This window comes from Aethalodelphis obliquidens, unplaced genomic scaffold (assembly GCF_003676395.1).
Source record: "Aethalodelphis obliquidens isolate GAN/ISIS:26980383/991018 unplaced genomic scaffold, ASM367639v1 scaffold37, whole genome shotgun sequence".
Lineage (NCBI taxonomy): Eukaryota > Metazoa > Chordata > Mammalia > Artiodactyla > Delphinidae > Aethalodelphis > Aethalodelphis obliquidens.
Window position 1 is genome coordinate 614,474 of NW_020837981.1, and position 17,801 is coordinate 632,274.

The 17,801-nt window shown below is 37.4% G+C and overlaps 1 protein-coding gene across 3 annotated transcripts in view; it reads right to left on the reverse strand.

Moving 5' to 3' along the window:
* Window positions 1-17,801, reverse strand: part of BMPR1A (bone morphogenetic protein receptor type 1A) — a 142,371-nt gene that overhangs the window by 70,015 nt on the left and 54,555 nt on the right. Inside the window, exon 2 of one of the 3 annotated variants that reach the window (XM_027129671.1) lies at window positions 16,201-16,268. The exons of the other annotated variants lie outside the window; for them this stretch is intronic. The gene's annotated coding sequence lies outside the window, so the exon portion shown is untranslated. The remainder of the gene's footprint in view (window positions 1-16,200; window positions 16,269-17,801) is intronic. 3 annotated transcript variants of the gene reach the window in all.

Here is a 17,801-nt window from a genome sequence, read left to right on the forward strand (position 1 = left end):
ATCATCAGGAATTTATTCTAGAGTGCTAAGGGTTCACCAGTTCTTCTAAAATGTGCATTGTTGCACCTTCTCAAATGAGGAATAAAGATTATTTAGAATTAACGTTATGAACACCAATTACAGAGTTATGCTACAACATACTGAAATTATCAGGGACTATTAATACATAGTGCTGTTGGCCCCAGTTCTAAATGGTCCCAAGAGTGCTGTGTTTATTTAGATTAAGTCCCCTACATACGAACGAGTTCCCTTCCAAGAGAGCTTTAAGTCCAATTTGTTCGTAAGTCCAACAAAGTTAGCCTAGGTACCCAACTAACACAATCGGCTATATAGTATACTGTAAATAAGTTTATAATACTTTTCAGACAAATAATACATAAAAAACAAACACAAAAAAAAAGAAAACATTTTTAATCTTTCAGTACCTTGAAAAGTACAGTAGTACAGTACAACAGCTGGCATACAAGGGCACGTCTGCATCCTTGAAAGTTTGCAACTTGAAGATTCGCATGTACGGGACTCACTGTACTTATTTACTTGCTTGTCTGCTTATTTGTTTTAGCTTGCATCCCCATTTTTTCTTGTTAAGTTTTCTTTCCCTTGCTAACAGCTACCTAGAATGCATGTTTGCTCATAATAACAGTATCCTCTCCCCACTTTTCATTTACATCATCCCTGTACTAGCTTAATATAGCTCTATGTTTTGAAGTCTATAAAAATAAAAAGGCTGGGGCTTCCCTGGTGGCGCAGTGGTTGGGCATCTGTCTGCCAATGCAGGGGACACGGGTTCGAGCCCTGGTCTGGGAAGATCCCACATGCCGCGGAGCAACTAGGCCCATGAGCCACAACTACTGAGCCTGCGCGTCTGGAGCTTGTGCTCCACAACAAGAGAGGCCGCGACAGTGAGAGACCCGCGCACCACGATCAAGAGTGGCCCCCGCTCGCTGCAACTAGAGAAAGCCCACACACAGAAACGAAGACCCAACACAGCCAAAAATAAAAATAAATAAATAAAATTTTATAAATAAATAAAAAGGCTGCATATGACAGCCTGAGACTGAGGGTATAAAAAGTGAACACATCTTCTATTATGATCAAATAATGTTTATGCTGTGATATTATAACAATTTTTATAAGACCACTCAAGGAGAAGGGATAGATGAGACACCTGAATGAGACAACCAAGGAAAAAAACAAAGATGAGTGGAGCTAAGAACTATAAACACACCTCAAATCCCTACTCAACATTTCTAACAAGACGCTAAGTTCAAAATACATGAAACAGAACTCATTATTTTGTTTTTCCATCTTCTCACAAACCTGTTTCTCTTTAATTCCTTATTTGGCTTAATGTACAACTGTTTACAAGAAGGTTTTTTTTGCCACTACCTAGTAAAGTTGACATTTTACATACCCAAAGACCCCAAAATTCTAGCTCAAGGTATATAATCTGGGGAACCTTTTGCACATATCTACCAGAAAGCATGTACAAGAATATTTACAGCAGCATTTTCTTAACAGCAAACACTAGAGGAAACCCAAGTGTCCAACAACAGTAAAATGGATAAACTGTAGTATATTCATATAATGGAATTACCACATAGTAGTATAAATGAATGTACCTCAGATAAGTGTGTCAACATGAATGAAATCTCGAAACCATAATGTTAAACAACAAGTCCAGGGCTTTCCTGGTGGCGCAGTGGTTAAGAATCTGCCTTCCAATGCAGGGGACATGGGTTCGAGCCCTGGTCTGGGAAGATCCCACAAGCTGTGGAGCAACTAAGCCCGTGCACCACAACTACTGAGCCTGTGCTCTAGAGCCTGAAAGCCACAACTACTGAGCCCACATGCCACAGCTACTGAAGCCTGCGTGCTCTGCAACAAGAGAAGCCACCACAATGAGAAGCCTGCACACCGCAATGAAGAGTAGCTCCTGCTCGCTGCAACTAGAGAAAAGCCCGAGCGCAGCAACGAAGACCCAACACAGCCAAAATAAATAAATAAAATTAAATAATAAAATAAATAAATTAAAAAAAAAAACGAAGGTTGGAGAGAGAGCCAGAGGGGGGGAAGAAAACCAAAAAAGCCCAACAAGTCCAAGAAGAACACATATATACAGTATGACTCCATTCACACAAAACTCAAAAATAGTAAACACTAGGAAAATGTATGTTAAAGGAAAAAATACAAAAGTGGAAAAACTTAAGGAAAAGTAACAGAATAACATTTAATAATTTAGGATGATGGTTTCTTCTGGGAAGGAAGAAGCCATTGTCCTGAGGCCTGGAGAGCTTCTAAGATGCCATTACATTTATTGAGATAGGAGGTTGGGACAGACATATTCATTTATTATTAAAACTTTGTAAAATGTACATCCACATCATATGTACCCTTGTATATAGGATAGATTTTAGAATAAAAATTTTAGTTTAAGCTGGTTAAATGTTAGTATTTTTAAAGTCTGGGTATCAGGTACACAAATGTCTATTATATCACTTCCTATATTTTGGAATCTATCATAAATTAATTAAAGAAATTAAGACATAAGCATTACAAAATTGTATTTTGAAATTTAAGGACATGATATGACAAATCTTTAGAAGCAATAAAACAAATACTAAGCTAAATACTAGATCCAAACAAATACTATTATAAAATGAAAAAGAAAAAAAATTACTTCATCTCCTGAGATAATGCAACAGAAAATACACAACACTACCTATATATTATTCATTCCAAAAAATTTTATCTTTAGTCATGAAATACAAAAATGCAAACAGTAAATGTAGGGTATCCTATTAAAAAAAAACTAGATGAGATTTCATAAAAGACCATGAGGGTAAGGGTGAGGGGTGGTGGAAACAGTGGCTATTGCAGCTTTCAAATGGCTCAGAAAAAAAAAGTGTGGGTATTTTTATAAACAAAGAGAGAGAGAGCAGATGAGGCAAAATGTTAGCAAGTGAACTGGTAAATATAGCTGAAATGGGTATTTACTATCTGTTCAAATATTATACCAATTTAAAAGTTTTTAAGGTAAAAAAGTTGGGGAAAAAGAGGTACTTTATCCGTTATGAGTTATAATTTTACACATAGCTTTTAGTAAACAATGTCAGTATGACAGAGATTATTAAAATCAAATATTGAGGGCTTCCCTGGTGGCGCAGTGGTTGAGCGTCCACCTGCCGATGCAGGGGACGCGGGTTTGTACCCCGGTCCAGGAGGATCCCACGTGCCGCGGAGCGCCTGGGCCCGTGAGCCATGGCCGCTGGGCCTGCGCGTCCGGAGCCTGTGCTGCGCAACGGGAGAGGCCACAGCAGTGAGAGGCCTGCGTACCGCAAAAAAAAAAAAAAAAAAAAAAAAAAAATCAAATATTGACAGATCTACACAGAAGTCCCAGAGATCTTTCCTCCATCAGCAAATTTTTAAATTTATTTCCTATAAATTATAAATTGTAAGTTGTTCAAAAGGATGAAAAATACATTTATCTTAACAGGTTGAGAATTACAGCTGTGCTTCAGAAACAGAGTATCATAATCAATTTAAAGGCATATGGGCTTAAAAAAAACGGTTTAGCAAGTCAACTGTACTATAATATAAAAGACTTAAAAATTTTTATAATTAATTTATTTTTATTATTTATTTTTGGCTGCACTGGGTCTTCATTGCTGTGCACGGGCTTTCTCTAGTCGCGGTGAGCAGGGGCTACTCTTTGTTGCGGTGCGTAGGCTTCTCATTGTGGTCGCTTCTCCTGTTGCACAGCCATGGGCTCTAGGCGCTCGGGCTTCAGTAGTTGTGGCACATGGGCTTAGTTGCTCCTCAGCATGTGGGATCTTCCTGGACCAGGGCTCGAACTTGTGTCCCCTGCATTGGTAGGCAGATTCTTAACCACTGGACCACCAGGGAAGTCCCTACAAAGATTTTATTTGATACTGCCTAAATACATATAGCAATACCAATGTATTAGAACACAGTACTTTTAAATGTCCTATTTAGCAAATAGAAGAATGTTTTAAAATTTCTTTCTCAGAACAGATTTACTTCCTAATGAGGCATACCCATATTTTTCAGGATTGCTAAGGCAAGGCAGTAAGGATGGAATGAATTTCTTTAAACATGGGTAGTTTCCATAAAAAAAAAAATTATACATCATTAAAATGGATAACCATCCTATTACCTAAGGATGTACTGATGGTCAGAATTTAATCCAGTTAACCTGTGTTCAATATTTGGCTTTCTTTTTATTGAAAACTAAAAACTACCTTCATTAAATATTCAACTGTCATTCATCCAGACGTATGCATCAATGAAACTAAACAACATTCTAGAAATTATAGAAATACAATTTTCAATTAAGAGCACTCATATAAAATTCATCACTTGCACAGGCACATGCAAACTAATCATTTCCGACAGGAGTGGGATATGGACCACAGATATTTCCTCCAAAAGGACAGTGTTGCTTCATGTTCACAGATAGGTAAACACATAGGGAAGAAAGTTTTAGGTGGGAAGGCTGCATTTAAGTTCTCATTTCTATGTGATGAGAGGCAGGTAGTTAATTACTGAACAACGCTGTCTTTTAAATCAGTGAGTCACATGCCTAAGGGAGGGGCTTGTAAGCAGGATGAGCAACAACCAGGGCAATCAAGTAAGAGTTCAAAGAGAAGCAACATCAGGTTTTGAAGAGTTTCAGACAGACAATTAGAAGCAACTACCCCAATATAATGCACATAATACAACAGCCTGACTATGGACTACCCACCTTCTTCAAAACACACCTGTACTTTAGGGACTAAGTTTGTGAAGCTAGATATGTTTGAATGTCAGAGAACAGCTCTATTATCAATAAGCAAGTGAAGTTGAAAGAGAGAGAAAAAAAGATTACTGGATAATACTTCTGAGGGCACTACAGTAAATTTTAAAACATTTTAGACATAGTTCCCTGCTGGCAAGCAACATTTAATCAACTTGAGGAGTCAAGCCATAATATATTAAAGCTTAAACAACAGCACCAGATGACACTACATATACTGTTGTACCACCACACACGACAATTGAGAAATAAAAAAGACTTGCTTCACAGGTGGAGAGATCACTGTGGGCTGGATTTAAAGTGGCCCTTCTAAAGACTGGCAGGGTTTGATAGTATGCAAGGAGGGAGGCATACAGGTTCAGATGGGCTTTTTACTGGGAGGGCTGGGGTGTTGGGGGCTGGGAGGGTGCACTGTGCCTGGCTACTGTTCCACCTGGGGCCCAGATTCTAGAGTGATGGAACATAATAATCAATGCATGGTCTGAACCAGATGATAAATTCCCAGCCACCCTGAAGCCCACGTCCATAGCAGATTATCAATACTTGTTTTAGTTCTCCTTACAATCAAGCATCCAAGATTTCACAGTCCTTCTTAATATAGAACTCCCCAAAGCCAAGATGCCAAGATGTTTGAAATCCACCTACCATTCTTTTAAGAAGGAGAGAATAAAGAGAAGAACACAGGGTTAAGAGCATGGGCTTTGTAGCCAGACTGAGTACCAAGGTTAGAATCCTGGCTCCACCACTAACCTGTTGTAATACTTTAGACCAAGCTGCTTAACCTCCTTGGTATCCAGTCTATAAAGCAGGGAGAATAACTGCATGTATCTGAAGGGTGAGGATCAAAGGAGTTAATGCAGGTATAGCACTTAGAACAGTGCCAGGCAAATGTAAGTACTTTCTAACTGTAAGCTACTATTACTGTTTTCTATCAACAGGAAATCAACTGTATTCTCAGAGAGTAATGAGAGTTTTACATGAGGGAAAATAATATAAAATGTATAAAAATGTTGCTTAGGTACAGAAAACATTCTGAATCATTGACAGAAACAACATTCAGTACTTAACAATGCCTAATAGCATCAAATATTTGCTAGTTGATTTAAGAACAGAAGTGCAACATCAAACATATCATTCTTTATATTTACTGAACATTTACTATGTGCCAGTTACTGTACTAAATTCTATACATTTATTATCTTGTTTAACCTTTAAAATAAACTCTTGAGGCAGGTACCTCTACTAATTCCATATTATAAGAAAACTGAGGCTCAGAGTGGTTGAGTAACCTGACCAAAGTCACACAGTTAATATATAAAGTAGGGCTGGGATTTAACCCAGGTCAGTCAGACTCCAGAGACTGTACTTTTAATCTAAACTATACTTTCTCTTTCCAAATCCTGAACCAACAGGCTTTGATATAACAAAATAAATATAAAATACTATTTTAAAATAATAAAATTCTGGGAGGGTGATAGCTACAGGGTATGAAGGTTTCATTTTAAAATTTTTTTAATTGAAGTATAGTTGTACAACATTATACAAGTTACAGGTGTACAATATAGTGATTCACAATTTTTAAATGAAGGTTTCATTCTGAGGTAATGAAAATGTTCTAAAATTGACTACACTGATGCTGCACATATCTGTGAATATGTACACAAACTGTACACTTTAAATGGGTTAATTGTATGTTATGTGAATTGTAGCTCAATAAAGCTGGTTTAAAATATTCTTAATGGACTTCCCTGGTGGCGCAGTGATCAAGAATCTGCCTGCCAATGCAGAGGACACAGGTTCGAGCCCTGGTCTGGGAAGATCCCACAAGCTGTGGAGCAAGTAAGCCCGTGCACCACAACTACTGAGCCTGAGCTCTAGAGTCCACAAGCCACAACTATTGAGCCCATGTGCCACAACTACTGAAGCCCACGTGCCTAGAGCCCATGCTCTGCAACAAGAGAAGCGACCATAAAGAGAAGCATGCACACCACAATGAGGGTAGCCCCTGCTCGCCGCCAACTAGAGAAAGCCTGCGCACAGCAATGAAGACCCAACGCAGCCAAAAATAAATAAAATAAATTTATTTAAGAAAATATTCTTAGTAAAATTAGGGTAGATGGTAATTAGGGTTTTACCCACACAAAAACTGATACAGATTAAGAGAGAGAGACTTGAATTTATTTAGGACAGAAAAATAATTATTTTCAGTACCGAAAGATTTATAATCAATAAGAAAAAAATTAAATATATACCTATACTTAAATTAGACCTAAATAATGAATGAAATACCTGTGGGTAACCATGATGTAACAGTGATCCCCTTCTAAACAAGCCCAACATTTTGACGAGAGGGAAAATAACACATTCATCACATAGATACTCACTTTTAGCAAGGGGTGCAGTACAAAATGTAGGCAATAACATGAAGTTTTTGAAAAATGTAATGAAGCTAATGATCTCTTACACCACCCTCGAGTATAAATGAGGATAACCTCTATAGAGGGCAGTTTAGCAACAGGCATAATGTACCCACTAGCCCAGCAATTTTAGTTAACAGAGATTTTTATATTTCACTAATAAAAATCTACCAAAAAAATCATGACATTCATTTAGCTATATGAATGGTCCTACAACAGTCTTAATGATAGCAAAAGAAATAAAACAGAAATAATTTAAACAAACTATAGTAAACTCACATACTATTATCATGATAGTTAACATTTATTAAGTGCCAAGAATTATTTTTTATGTACTATCTCATTTATTACTTACAGCAACCCTAGGAATTAGATAAGAATTAGATAGGAGTGCCATCTTCATTTTCCAGATGAGGAAACTAAAACCCAGAGTAGCAACTTGCTCAAAGTCACACAGCTAGTGAGTATTTGCAGCCAGGATTTCTACCTGGGCAGTTTCAACGCTGCCAATTTGTGTGGCTACTATATTGTACTACAGAAGAATAAGGACTTGGAAATATACTCATAATATACTAAAACAGAAAAAAATCAGATATCAAAAGAACAGGCATAGTTTGATCCTTCTTTTGTTTAATGCATTAAAAAAAAAAAAAAGATGAAACAGATATGGCCCCAAATTTAACAGTGAGTATCTCTGAGAGGTGACATTACAGTGGATTATGACCTTTCTTATATTTTTCTGTATTTTCCACATTTTGTAATGCAAGGTAAATTTTTTAAAGTGAGGTTCTTAAAAAAAAAGTAAGGGCTTCCCTGGTGGCGCAGTGGTTGAGAGTCCGCCTGCCGATGCAGGGGACACGGGTTCGTGCCCCAATCCGGGAAGATCCCACATGCCACGGAACGGCTAGGCCTGTGAGCCATGGCCGCTGAGCCCGCGCGTCCAGAGCCTGTGCTCCGCAACAGGAGAGGCCACAACAGTGAGAGGCCCGCGTACTGGAAAAAAAAAAAAAAAGTAAAAAGATAATGACAATTTCAAATACTGCAGAAAGCACAAGTAATTTAAAAACATGGAAAAAGCTGTTAAACTTGCTAAATGGGTTGCTGACGAATTCAAGGGAAGTGGTAGAGGCAAAATGGCAATGGCAAGGAAGTATGTTTAAAAAGTGACAGGAGTGGGGCTTCCCAGGTGGCGCAGTGGTTGAGAGTCCGCCTGCCGATGCAGGGGACACAGGTTCGTGCCCCGGTCCGGGAAGATCCCACATGCCGTGGAGCCATGGCCGCTGAGCCTGCGCGTCCGGAGCCTGTGCTCTGCAACGGGAGAGGCCACAGCAGTGAGAGGCCTGCGTACCGCAAAAAAAAAAAAAAAAAAAGTGACAGGAGCTATTCAGGTATAGACTACCATTTTGAGAAGTTCAAAGAAGAATGGTATATAGCCTCAAGGTAATAACAATGTCAAAGGAAGGTTTTGCTGGTTTATTTTCAATTTCAAGGAAATTTGATCAGGCGTTGTAATCTAACTGGAAATAGCCTGTCAAGGATTCATGTCAAAACAGACAAGGAGCGGGAGGTCTCAACGAAGGCAAGGATCTAGGCTTAGAAAAGGGGAAACTTCTTGTGAGACAGGAGAGAGAGAAGAGAAAGACACATAAAAAGGGATCTTTGAGATGAGGAGAAGAAATTTGCAGAACTTATATTTGGTACCTTCAAACTTCTCTAAGAAAGAGAATGAAGTCATCTTCAATAACTGGAAGGGTGGGGATTAGGCACAGGGAGAGATGTACCGAGTAGTGGGAAAAAATGTTGGAAAGTTACTGGATACTTATGAATTTGCCAGAACTAACAGAAACCATCTACCTAATTATCACATGACCATAAAAGAAAGTACTGAAGGAAGGTAGGAAAATCATTTCTTTTTCAGTTAGCATGCACGTTAAACTGCACCATTCAAAACCAGGAGAATCTGTGGTATACCTAGAGACAATACCCTATGATTAATCTCTAGGATAACAACCACTATAATAATCTATGAAGTTGATGTCATAAAGTGCCATCACTTTTAGGAGACGACATGCATTGTCAAAGGACGCACCAGAGTTCAAGCATAAATTTCTAATTTGACAATAAGAAGGTAGATTTCTAGGAAAAATCAAGTTGCAAAGATCTGAAACTTGGTATAACTGAAAAGTTTCCCCAAGACAGGCAAATTGTACATATACACAGACCTTTCTGAAGCAGCTTAAAAAAAAATAAGTAGCAATCAAGCTCTTCATTTTATTTGAGGATGGAATAAAAGAAAATCTATGAGGTAGGGACTCTTTTCATACAATGAATATTTAATGAGTGCTAACTATGTGTCACATGAACGATTCTAGCCTAGGGATATAGCGATGAACAAAAAGAATGAAAAAAGCCCTGCCTTCTTGGAAATTACATTCTGTTTTACTGTCTGTGTCTTATGAGGTTAAGTAATTTCTCTTTGTAGCCACATCTAGTAGGTGGCAGAGACAGGATTCAAATTCAGATATGTTAGATCACAAGAACATGCTCTTGCACTCAGGTATGATTCCAGCATATATAAACCACTGCTTGACATAAGAAAAAAAAACACTTCTACATTTATCTATACTTTTCAATAATAACATTTATTTTAAGAAGAATTTCGAACACTGTACCATTTTGCTTGTACTACTTCTCTCACTATAGGCACACTTTTCCTTCCATCAACTTGTAAATTTTAAAATAAAGGAAAACTGAGCTAGCTGAAAGTAGTAAGATCTCCTCACCTGCTCTCTTAAATTACTAACCGAAGAACTATTCATACTTCAGCACACTTCTTAAAATATACTGGGGTAGGGCTTCCCTGGTGGCACAGTGGTTGAGAGTCTGCCTGCCGATGCAGGGGACACGGGTTCGTGCCCCAGTCCGGGAAGATCCCACATGCCACGGAGCGACTGGGCCCGTGAGACATGGCCAATGACCTGCGCGTCCGGAGCCTGTGCCCCGCAATGGGAGAGGCCACAGCAGTAAGGGGCCCGCATACCGCAAAAAAAAAAGTCTCCTGGGCTTCCCTGGTGGCGCAGTGGTTGAGAGTCCGCCTGCCGATGTAGGGAACATGGGTTCGTGCCCCGGTCCGGGAAGATCCCACATGTCGTGGAACGGCTGGGCCCATGAGCCATGGCCGCTGAGCCTGCGCATCCGGAGCCTGTGCTCCGCAACGGGAGAGGCCACAACAGTGAGAGGCCCGTGTACAGCAAAGGAAAAAAAAAAAAAAAAAAATATATATATATATATACACACACACATATATAGGGGTAATGTGGAATAGGGGAATATTAGAGATGAGCCTCATCGCGAAGAGTATATGCTAATCTTTTCCTTTTATTTGTATTATTATCTGCATTATCTTAATATGCAAACAACTCACTGCTACTATTATTATTCTCTTTCCCTTAAGGAGTTGCTTTCCTATTAGAAATTTCCAGCAAATACCTGGTGATCCTTGGGTACTGTTCATGTAACAGTGAAGCACAGGAACTCTGACTGGACAATGCTGTGGGTATAGGAGGGCTTGTAAACTAGTGGGCTTCACTGTAGGGTAACTGGGCAATCACCTGCCTGTGCAGATATGGAGACCCTCGAATGTCAGGCTCTGCTGCTCTTTTCCCTGGAGTCAGTTTCTTAGAAGAGTCCTCCAGTCTCCTAGATGGAGTATACACTTCTGACTGCCACTGCTCTGCAAACAAGTGGGAAAAGTAACATGGGACAAAAAGTAAGGGCACATCTTCTGATCCAGTAACTAGACTTTTGCTTAACCATCATTTACAGTGTTTTCCTATTCTGTATTCTCTCCAAATCTAGGGTCTCACTGGTTTAGCTTCTCTGAACACTCAAACATCCAACTTCTGCCAGGACTACTGAATTTGTCCAGGTTGGGTTCAGCACTGTCCAAGATAAATATAATACTGCAAATGCGACTACATGTGTTAATTTAAAATTTTCTAGTGTCCCCATGAAAAAAACTAGAGAAGAAGCTGAAATTAATAGATTTTGTTTCACCCAATGGATCCAAAATGTTATTTCAATATAATAAATATAAAAATTATTAATAAGATATTTTCTTTTCTTTCTTCATAGTTAAACTTCCAAACCTGGTATGTACATTACCATTAAAGCACATCTCAGTCAGGGCTTGCCACATGTTAAGTGCTCAGTAGCCACTGAATAACTCCAAGATTTCAGTGGCTCAACACAACAAAAGTCTACTTCTGTCTCATGTAAAATGCCCAACATAACAAGCAGGATCTGTTTCACAGTCATCCAAGGACCCAGGCTGACTATCTTGTTCTTGTATCAAATGAAACATATGGCTAGGTACTTCCAGATAAAGAAAAAGACCAGCAACTCTTCATGGACTTTTCACTATGTCAACACAGAAATAACACACACCTCCCCTCAAAGTCCACTGGCCAGAATCAGTCACATGATACCACCTAACTTCAAGGAAACAAAGGAATTAAATGTTCCCATATGCCTGGAATGAAAGGAGAACTGAATGTGGAAGAGCACTAAGAAGTCATTACCACAGGCAGGCACCTGGCTGTGAGGACAAGTGTTAGAAGATGATATAAGCCCTAGATCCTACGGTATAACTGTTTCTTATAAAGATTTTTAAACCTGTTTTCAAAGTGCCTTTGATGAACTTCTTAGTAGACTACTACACACGGCTGAGGAAAGACCTTTGGAGCTTGAGGATATGTCAGGGAAAATCTCCAAAATTGAAAAGCAAACCAAAAAAACACCAAAAAAGAACAGAATATCAAAGAACTGTGGAACAAGTAGAAAAGATGTAACATATGCGTAATGAGAAGGAGAAGTAATACAAAAAGGAGAAGAAAAAGAAAAAGAGAAAGGAACAGGAAACATACTTGAAACACTGATTGAAAATTTCTCCAAATTAATGTTAGACACCAAACCACAGATCCAGGAAGTTCAGAGAACACCAAGCAGGTTAAATGACCAAAAAACTACACCTATATAGATCATTTTCAAACTACAGAAAGTAAAAGATTAAGAAAAAATCTTGAAAGCAAATAGAGGGAAAAAACACCTTACCTATAGAGGGGCAAAGATAAGAATTACATCTGACTTCTCTTTAGAAACCATGCAAGCAAGAAGAGAGTGCAATGAAATATTTAAAGTGTCAAGAGAAAAAAAAAACCAACCTAGAATTCTGTACCGTTACATGGACTATTCATCAAGACAGACCACATTATGGTGGTATATAAAATATACCTTACGGTGGTATATAAAATATACCTTAACAAATTTAAAACAATAGAAATCATACAATATCTCCTCTCAGACCATCACAGAATTAAACTAGAATCAAAAATAGAAAGATAGTTGAAAAATCTCAAAATACTTAAACAATGCACTTCTAAAGGAAATGGGCCAAAGAAGAATTTTCAAGAGACATTTAAGAATAATTTGAACTAAATGGAAATGAAAGCATAAATTTTCAGAATCGATGGGATGCAGTGAAAGCAGTGCTTAGAGGGAAATTTACAGCATTCAATGCATGTATTAGAAAAGAAGAGAGATCTAAAATCAATAACGTAAGGTGCCATCTAAAGAAACTAGGAAAAGAAGGGCAAATTAAATCCAAGAAGAGCAGATGAAAAGTAATAAAAATCAGAGCAGAAAATAATAAAACTGAAAACAGGAAATCAATAGAGAAAAATCAATGAAACCAAAGGTTCTTTGAAAAGGTTCTTTGCAAAGATTCTTTGAAAAGATAAATAAAATTGATAAAAAAGAAAAATGACACAGATTACTAATATCAGAAATGAAAGCGGAGACACCACTACAGATCCCATGGTCATTAAAAGGTTAATCAAGGAATACCATGAGCTCTATGCCAACAAATTAGATAACTTAGATGAAATGGCCCTATTCCTTGAAAGATACAATTTGCTAAAACTCACACATGAATAAACAGACTATCCAAATAGGTCTACATTTTTAGAGAAATTGAATCATAATTAATAATCTTCCAAACCAGAAAGCACCAGGCCCAGATGGGTTCTCTAGTGAATTCTAGCAAACACTTAAGAAGATATTATAACAATTCTCTATAATCTTACTCAGAAGATAGAAACAAAGGGAATACTTCCTAACTCATTCTATGAGGCCAGCATTACCCTAATACCAAAACCAGATAAAGACATTACAAGAAAACTAGAGACCAATCTCTCATAAACATATATACAAAAATCCTGAACAGAATATTAGCACATCAGGAATTCCCTGGTGGTCCAGTGGTTAGGACTCAGTGCACTCACTGCTGGGGCACAGGTTCAATCCCTGGTTGGGGAACTAAGATCCTGCAAACTGTGCAGTGTGGCCAAAAATGAAAAAGAATATTAGCACATCAAATCCAACAATGTATAAAAAGAATTTATACCATGACCAACTGGCATTTAATCCAGGTACACAAGGCTGGTTCAACATTCAAGAAATCAACTAATTCAATCCATCACATCAGAAGACTAAAGAAGAAAAACCACTAAGATGCTATCATTAGATGCAGAAAAAGCATTTGAGACTATTTTACGCTCATTCACGATTAAAAGAAAAATCTCAGCAAACTAGGGATAGAGGGGAATTTCCTCAATTTGAAGAACACCTACCAAAAACCTATAGCTAACATCACATTTAATAGTGAGACACTCAAAGCTTTCCCACTAAGATCAGGAACAAGGCAACATATCCCTTCTTACCACTCCTTTTCAAATCACACTGGAAATCCAAGCTAATGGAATAAGACAAGAGAAAGAAATAAATGGTATAAAGATTGGAAAGAAAGAACTGTCTTCGTTCACAGATGATGTAATCATCTATATAGAAAATCTACATGAATCAACGACAAAAAAACTCCTAGAATTAATAATCAATTACAGTTGCAAGATACAAGGTTAATATACAAAAGTCAATTGCTCTCCTATATGCCAGTAATACGCTTGTGGAATTTGAAATTAAAGACATATCATTTACATCAGCACCCCCAAAATGAAATACTTAGGTATAAATCTAATAAAATACATATAAGATCTATATGAGGAAAATTACAAAACTAATGAAAAAAGTCAAAGAACTAAATAAATGGACAGTCCATGTTAATGAATAGGAAGACTCAATACTGCCAAGATATCTGTTCTTCCCTATTATCTATTAAGTCAATACAATCCCAGCCAACATCATATGTCACTAAGGAATTATAAATTAAAACAACAATCAGGTAAATGTTACCACACATTTATTAAAATGGTCAAAATCTAAAGCACTGACAACATAAAATGCTGATAAGGATACAGAGCAAAGGGACCCTCATTCATTGCTGATGGTAATGCAAAATGACAGAGCCACACTGGAAGAATCTGGCAGTTTCTTACAAAACTAAACATACTATTAGCATACAATCCAGAAATCCTGCTACTTGGTATCCCAAATGAGTTGAAAACTTGTGTCCACACAAAAACCTGCCCAAAGATGTTTAAAAGAACTTTATTCATAACTGTCAAAACTTGGAAGCAATCAAGATGTCCTTCAGTAGGTAAATGCATAAATAAGCTGTGGTATATCCAGACAGTGGACTATTATTCATTGATTAATATAATTCATCAACACATTTTAAACATTTTAACAACTGTGAAATCAGAATGTGTCTTAAAATTGATATAATATCATTGTTTAATAGGCATCATTTTTCTTTCTTAATGGATCTTTTCACATTTTAACAACTGTAAAATCAAGATACGTCTTAAGATTAATATCACATCATTGTTTAATAGGTATCATTTATTTTCTTTCTTAATGGTACACAAAATAACAGTACATCAGTGCCTAGGAATTACACAGATATATATTTTAGGGTTGATGTAATACATTCCAGAATGTATACCTCAACTTCAGAACAAACTGGACGAGTTTGCTAGTACTAACAACCAAATATTTCTCACATATATATATAAAACTTGTCAGGTTTATACTGTTATTAACACAACGTAAGTACTAGCAAAACCGGCTTTTTATTAACTACTGTTCTTTCTACCATAATTACTAATTTTTTGCCAATTTTCTTTTTATCTTTTTGGTAACATCACCAGTCCTGCAAAATCTTCCTGATCTGGCTTTACAGAGTCAACTGTAAAATTAACTCCAAGAGCCAAACGAATTCTCCACTCTAGAAATATCCTTTTAAAATAAAACTCATCGGGACTTCCCTGGTGACATAGTGGTTAAAATCCGCCTGCCAATGCAGGGGACACGGGTTTGAGCTCTTGTCTGGGAAGATCCCACATGCCACAGAGTAACTAAGCCCGTGAGCCACAACTACTGAGCCTGTGTTCTAGAGCCCGCGAGCCACAACTAGTGAAGCCCATGCACCTAGAGCCCGTGCTCCACAACAAGAGAAACCACCACAATGAGAAGTCTGCGCACTACAACAAAGAGTAGCCCCCGCTCACTGCAGCAAGAGAGAGCCTGTGTGCAGCAACGAAGACCCAATGCAGCCAAAAATAAATAAATAAAAAATAAAACTCATCAATTCTGTTCATTCCTATTCCACTAGTTAATAAAAGACTGCTGTTGCAAATTATAAATTTCTGTGGACAGTGCCACCAACTGACAGAAGGGTTCAAGAAAAACCTGACCAAACTCCAGGAACTACAATGTACTTCACCCACTCATAAGGAAATACACACTTTGCTTTCTTTACCATCACAATTTGCAATTAGAAAAATGTAGTGATACAATCCTTGAAGAAACATCAACATTTTTTCAGCCCAATTCTAACAAAATAAAATGCAAATGACTAGTGAGAAATAATTGTATCTGCATTAACCCACAGAATACAGAAGACCCTTTTTTTGTTTGTCTGCTTCGTTGGTGAAATACCAGTAAACTTACTTTGGCTTATGGCTGTTCAACTGAAGTGCAAATGAATTTGTGAATGGGCACATTCAAGGATCAAGTATCTAAAAGTAAACAAATCAATATTATCCACAATGAGAAACAGTTTTAAAAAATTATAATCAGTATCTTGATAGGGGTATGGATTACAAAGGTGTATGCATTTTCCAAAACTGATTGAACTGTATACATAAGATCTGCACACTTCACTTTATATATATGTTTACATATATATACATATTATACTTCAATTTTTAAAACTTAATAAATTAGAACATGGAATGGGGAAAAGCAAAAAAAAAAAAAAAAAATCCTGTGGGGTTGGATGAGAATTGAGGGTGTTAGTATAAACTAAAATTATTTTTTAAAAATATAGTTCCTAACTATGTTCACTGGAAGGGACTGGAAACAATGACACCAGTACTAATGACAATACCTAATGCCCAGATCTTGGTTTCTATATATTGTTTCTCCACTAAGAGAAACCTGGCCTCCTTAAAATCATGACTGATTCTGCCCCATAGATGGGGCACAAAAGGTCCAACATGAGCCTGGAACATCACTGTATCAGAAAGTGATAGGGCCACACCCAAAGGACACCAGAGCCAGGATGAAGGGACTCCCACTGTCAGAACCTGGGACAATATGAACATCAAAAAACATAAAGGTTGTAAATGAAAGGATAAAGAGGATGTGGTATATATATATATACCCCCACACACACAAATGGAATACCACTCAGCCATAAAAAAGAACAAAATTTTGCCATGTGCAGCAACATGACTTGGAGGGCATTATGCTAAGTGAAATAAGTCAGACAGAGGACATATACTGTCCGATACCACTTTTTTGTGGAATCTTAAAAAAGTACAACAAACTAGCGAATATGACAAACAAGAAGCAGACTCACAGAGAGAGAGCAAACCAGTGGTTACCAATGGGAGGAGGGGAGGCAATATAGGAGTGGGAGAGTGGGAGGTACAAACTACTGGGTGTAAGATAAACTCAAGGATGTATTGTACAACACAGGAAATATAGTCAATATTTTGTTATAACTGTAAATGGAAAAGTAACCTTTTAAAATTGTGTAAAAATTTTTAAATACAAATAACAACAACAAAAAATAAGGGCTGTAATGGATTATAACCCACTGGATAAAGTAGAAGGCCATCAGTCCATATTGATGATAGCTAGATAAAGAGAATAAATAAAGACTAAGATATTCAAGTATCTCCCCACAGTTTGTTTATTAGTTGTAAAGGGGGAAACAGTGACTATACAATGAAGAAACTGGACAACACCCTAGCCAGGTGATCAAAACCAATATTACTAATGCCAAGTAAGGTCAGACACATCATGCTTCTGAATGTGATAGCCTGAGAAAGGACACATCATCATTTATGTAGAATTCTCGCCAGAGATGCATCACCTAAATCTAACAATGAGAAAATGTCAGATAACTCCAAACTGAGGAACACTGTATAAAATAACTGGCCTATATGCTTTTTTTTAAATTTCTAGCACTATTTTATTTGTTTATTTTTAATTTATTTATTTTATTCATTCATTTTTGGCTGTGTTGGGTCTTCGTTGCTGCA